A 6,000-nucleotide genomic window follows, 5' to 3' on the forward strand; every position below is an offset into this window, starting at 1 on the left:
GAGAAACTAGTATGTTAGAGTATTCTTAATGAATAGCAGATGAATCAGAAACGTCCTTTATTAAACAAAGGGCAGCTATACATCTTTCTTCTTTAGCACACTGATGTTTTCTTCTTTAATTTTCAAACCAGACCAATAGCAATACGATTCAGGAAATTTAATGTTCATTCTGGTCACATCAGACTCCAGTGCTTTTCTCTCAAGGAAAGGGTCATAGGTTGTCTAGTTGATATTATGAGTCCAACATAAATTGTTTACAAATGTGATCTGTTGCTGCTGTATAAAACTTGGCAACATTTATGTGACTGAAGTTTTCTTCCCTGAAGAAGTTAACATAAAATTCAGCAAAATAACCTGAAGCAGGTAGTAACAAGGGACAAATAAGGTTTTTTTGCAGCTGTCATTATAAGAGGGTCAGTAGAGCAATACATGAAGAACAGATTTAACAGCACCACAGCCAGAGGGCCAAGTTCAGCAAGCTACAGGGACTTTAATAAATTTTCCTGCTGAAGATAGAATATTGAATCTTGTTCCAAAGAAGTACCTTTGTTGGGATGGTAAAATAAATGAATTGATATAATTAGTGGGTTCCATCTGGCCTTTTTCTATTTATTTCCTAAAGTATTCTGAATTTAGGCCAAATTCAGATGTGGATTTCTTTCCAAATGAATTGAACAGGGATCCTGATATGTAGCTCTAACAGAGAAATAGAGCTGGAAGAGACCTTGGACATCTTATAGTCTAGTCCAATGCCCTGTTATCTGTATCCCTTGTGTATAAGGCTTTGATCTGATAGCAATCCTTGTGAATGACACTTTATGCTGATTCTGTCATTTTCATACAATTTTTGAATAAGAAAAAGAAGATCAGACCAGCCTAATTCTACATTCACAATATAGAAAGAATTTTCTGATTATTTTCTTAGTGACTTGTAAAAGATCTAAGGCAGGGGTCCTCCAACTTGACAGCTTTAAGACTTGTGGACTTCAACTCCCAGAATTCTCCAGCCAGCATAGCATAGCTAGCTGGAGAATTCTGGGAGTTGAAGTCCACAAGTCTTAAAGCTGCCAAGTTTGAAGACCTCTGATCTAAGGAATCTCCTGAAAGACTATGAGAAACGTTTTTCTATAACTGACTAGAACAATGAGGATTGAAATTATTCAGTTAAGTAAAAAGCAAACTAGCCCTTTTGGGGAACAATGATATCCAAGTCAGTAATTAATTATTTGCAGCCTTGATCTTCAGCAGCCCAGTCTCAGGACTGGATTAGATGCTCAGGTTTTTTTTTTTTTTGTTTACATTTATACCCCGCCCTTCTCCGAAGACTCAGGGCGGCTTACAGTGTATAAGGCAATAGTCTCATTCTATTTGTATATTTTTTACAAAGTCAACTTATTGCCCCCCCAACAATCTGGGTCCTCATTTTACCTACCTTATAAAGGATGGAAGGCTGAGTCAACCTTGGGCCGGGCTTGAACCTGCAGTAATTGCAGGCTTTGTGTTCTTAATAACAGGCTTTACCAGCCTGCGCTATTCACCGGCCCAGGTTGTCCTGAAAGCAGCATTCTTATGAACTTAGATTGCACTATTTCCAATGACTTAATGTTTGGGTAGATGTTGATCAGTGAGCTATAAAGTAGCTGAGCAAAGTGTTTGGCAACAGCAAAGAAAATTCAAGGCCTTTGAGATACATTCAACATCTTGCATTCAGAAGAATTTTAAGACCACAGAACTACATCTTTGGGCCTCCAAATAGCCACATCCACATATGCTTTCAGGGCCCAATATCTCTGAAAAAACATATCCCAACTCCTCGCCCACATGATCCCTTTCCCACTCATAACCCATCTTGTGTTCCCAGTTTTTGCTTTTGTTTGAATCATTGACCATTATTTCAATCATCCAAAAAATGATTACTAGTTGGTTTTCTCTAGAGTGCTGCACTAAGCTTTGAAATCCTCATCTGATACCAACCAGAGTTTTCAAAGTACCAGCTGCATAACCAGGATAGAACAACAGTTTCTTGTCAGTTATTTGGGGGTTTGGGTGGGGGTAGAAATTAAGTTCTGTGACTTTCTTCAAAGTGAATATAAAGATTGGACAGGGATGATTCTAATAGGCAAGGTTGTTTCTCTCCCTTGTGTGCAAAGATTTAAATTAATAGCTAAGTTGTGAATTACAATTTATTTTGATTCTGGATTTTTCACGCAGTTTTTAAATAAGTAAAATGATGATCAGTCTCAATATCCCTTAGATTTTTCCATAAAATCTAAGGGATATTGAGGGACTTTAAAATTGGGTCAAATTTAAAACCAGAGATAACATACAAAGAAGAATTAGATTTGCCACTTTATGTCTATGCCAAATGATTTAGGACTAAAATATGATGAATGGAGAATGAACATATCTGAAATCTGCCTCTTCATGGTGCAAAATAGACTCATTCTTCATCCTTTCTTGAACTGTCCATTCTAGATGCTGAATAGAAGCTTGTTGATTATAGGGTTTTGAAGTCTGACATTCAATTGAAACCAGAACTTTTTCTTCTAGGACTGATGCATAAACAGAGAAGAGCCATGAAACACTGTTTTTATATATGACTAAACAACCTGTGATCCTTTTGGTCCTAAGCAATGAAGGCATTAAAGCTCTAGGCTATGGGATCACAAGAACATAAGATTAGCTCTAGTGGATCAGGGCTTTTAGTCAGTACTTCACTTCTCACAATCATAGATATCCATGGGGAAAGGGAACAAGTAACAACATTTGTTGCATCTCTCTATGATGCAAACTCAATGATGTAGGCATGAAAGGTCAAGACAGTGCTATTAAAATAGTGCCAAATATGTGTAGCTTGGGTGTGGGATGAGGGTGAAGGTTTGTTCTCCAAGCTTGTGGGTTGGTTTCATTATCAGGCTAGGTAACATCTTCAGAAGAGTTGAGGGAATGTCAGTGTCAGTGTAAGGGCTTCATGTGAGCAGTAGGGCTTGTGATGGGGAGGTCTCATCAGGTCAGGATCCCATTAGGTCAGGGTCTTGTGATGAATCTTGTGATGGGTCAGGTGTGGGTACTTATGGTGGGTCTTGTAAGAGATCAGGTGTGAATCACCAGTGAGAGTCTTTTGATGGGTCTTGTGATGAGTTTACAAGAGAGTCATTTGGTGGTGAAGTGCTGGTTGGGGCGGGGGGGGGGCTTGCATGGGTTGGTTGAGGGTTGGTGCTGTCTCTGGTTGGCTGTGTGGTTAATTTGGATTTTGAGGTGTTCATAGGCTGGTTGTTGTCAATGCGTCTGTTGATGGAATTGCTTGTGGAGAGCCAGGCTTCAATGAACTCACGAGTGTGGTGGGTGGTAGTCTGGCCAATGATTTTTGGTTTACTCCAATTGAACTGGTGTTGGTATGGGTAGGTAGAGATTAAGGATTTCGGATCATGGCTTTTGACTGCCAGCTGATGTTCATGGATCCTAGTTTTTAATTGATGCGATGTTTGTCCCATGTGGACTTGGTAGCAATTTCATTTATTATTTTCATTATGGTTTGTAATGTTTACAGTGCTTACCAGATGTACATGGCTGACCTGTGGGCTGGGAATCAGTTTTGCAAGACAAAATTTATGGATCAATATATCACAAAACACAAACCAGAATAAGTTACTACAGCTTCACATTTCTGGATTATAATATGTTCTTGTATCTATTGTTATAAATGGGGGTATGTGCACAACTCGTTTTGCATAGAGGTATACTGTTTGCAGAAATAATAAATACCAGATATTTGAAAAAATAGGTATTGATACAATTCTTGTTCCTTACACAGTCACAATTGCGTCTGAAAGTAAAATTTGCTTTCAAAAGATTAATATCCTGTATTTAGGAAAGGATATAAATCAATTTTCCTTTTCATATCCTTTTCTGAAAATTGATATATGAGATATCTTTTTTTTCTGAAGCAAGCATTTTTTCTACCCTTTAAACATGCCATGATGAAATACATTTGCTTACCAGGGATAGAACAAGATTCAGATACAAAGTGAGTTGATAACATGGGACATACCAAGACAAGTACCTGAGGAAAAGGAAATTGAACATTTCATTTAAGCATAAATGTGTATATGGGCTAAGAGAGAGCAATACTGCAATACTTCATTTATATGAAACAGTTATCCAAAAGGTAATTGTGAAGAAAGTAGCTGTATTTAGGAAAAGAAATATCTTGAAACTATTTTACAGTTTAGCTTCATGTGTAGATTAGAAGGAGGCAGAGGAGAAGAGTTAATTTCTTGGCAATACTGTGAAGGAACAGCTAATGAAATGATGGTTTGTTCACCTAGAATTATGTTAATAGAAAATATAGAGTTGGATACATAACTTTGAAGGATACTATCAAGCCAGAAATTCATTCAATTGCTTTTCTATTGATTTTCATGTATTGTAGCTCCAAAGATCAGTATCAGTTCAGCCATTCTATTTTGTGTGTGTGTGTGTGTGTGTGTGTGTGTGTGTGTGTGTGTTGGTATGCTTATAATCAACAGCCCCCACTGGTACCCACTGATATTTTGAACTGCAAATCCCAGCCTTCTCTTCTGTAGGGTACTGAGTTTCAGAAATCTATTCCTGCAATGCTTCACAAAATGTCTTTTTTAAAAAAAAAAGATCTGTTTCTTATGCCATCCTTCCATTATGGTGCTAACCATGTCTTGATATGACACAGAACAGAGGGAATCGGAAGTGCAGAGAATATAATGGATAGATCCAGCTGATACAGTCCTGCTTTCTTTCTGCGCCTCTAATATGTGGAGCCTCCCTTGGGGAAGTAACTTCGAGAAAGTCTAACAAGTTTACCTATCACAATATTAACTGCTAATGAAGATACTATTCTTGGTGCCATACAATTGAGCTTAGGTTGTATCATCCCCAGAATTATATCATTAGCTGAGATTAGGAAAAAGAGGGGACTACATTCTAGTCTTCATCCTGCCATTAAGCCATTTAAAGAAATTATAATTTAGATGAGTCTTTGTCTGAAACAGGTCACCCTCTAAGGTAATCCAATATTCCTTAGTTTGTTGGCAGTGTTTTCATTCATACAACACCATAGTCTATAATATAGCAATAGCACTTAGACTATTAGACCACTTCATAGTGCTTTACAAACCTCTCTTAGTGGTTTACAGAGTCAGCATATTGCCCCCAACAATCTGGGTCCTCATTTTACCGACCTCGGAAGGATGGAAGGTTGAGTCAACCTTGAGCCTGGTGAGATTCGATCTCCCAAACTGCTGGCAGCTGGCAGTCAGCAGAAGTAGCCTGCATTTTAACCACTGTGCCACCATGGCTCCTACATACAATATACAATATTGCCCCAATCAGAATATTTTCCTGTGGAATATCTACATTCACTAGCCAATCCAATTGTACTGTTGGAAAATCAAGCAAAATATGTGCATATTAAGAACCATCTACAGTATATCTAATGCAGTAAGCCTCTTTTCTGCTTTATTTATATAAAACATTATTCATTAATACTGAATCTTCCATGCACACACAGTGATTCTGAACTTTTTAACTGAAAAAGAATGAGATAGAATCTCCAAAGTGTAGAAATATTATTGTGTTTCCTGATTCGTATTAGTTGAATAAAATACCTTATGTGAATATTCACTGAATTGACTCAAACATAATGATAGGTGAGCATATGAACCCTTCAGAATTTAATGTTTTTTGGAGGCTGGTTAAAATGAAATATAGTGAAATATGAGTTATGCCATGTTTTATATTTCCTATCTGAAGCTGATATGTATTACCGTATTCCCTTTGTCTTTTAAGGAACAGTTAGAAAGAAATCATTTGATCTTCACTATTCATACAGTATTTGTTAGAATAGTTTGTTTTCTCATCATCGGCAAAGCCAGATGCTATGTCCAAAAATGAGAAATGGAGCTATCATAAATGTTTCTACTTTAGATTGTAAAAATAGAAAAAATAGCAAACACTCCAAACTTC

The sequence above is a fragment of the Ahaetulla prasina genome, chromosome 5, assembly GCF_028640845.1.
Source record: "Ahaetulla prasina isolate Xishuangbanna chromosome 5, ASM2864084v1, whole genome shotgun sequence".
NCBI classification, from domain to species: Eukaryota; Metazoa; Chordata; class Lepidosauria; order Squamata; family Colubridae; genus Ahaetulla; species Ahaetulla prasina.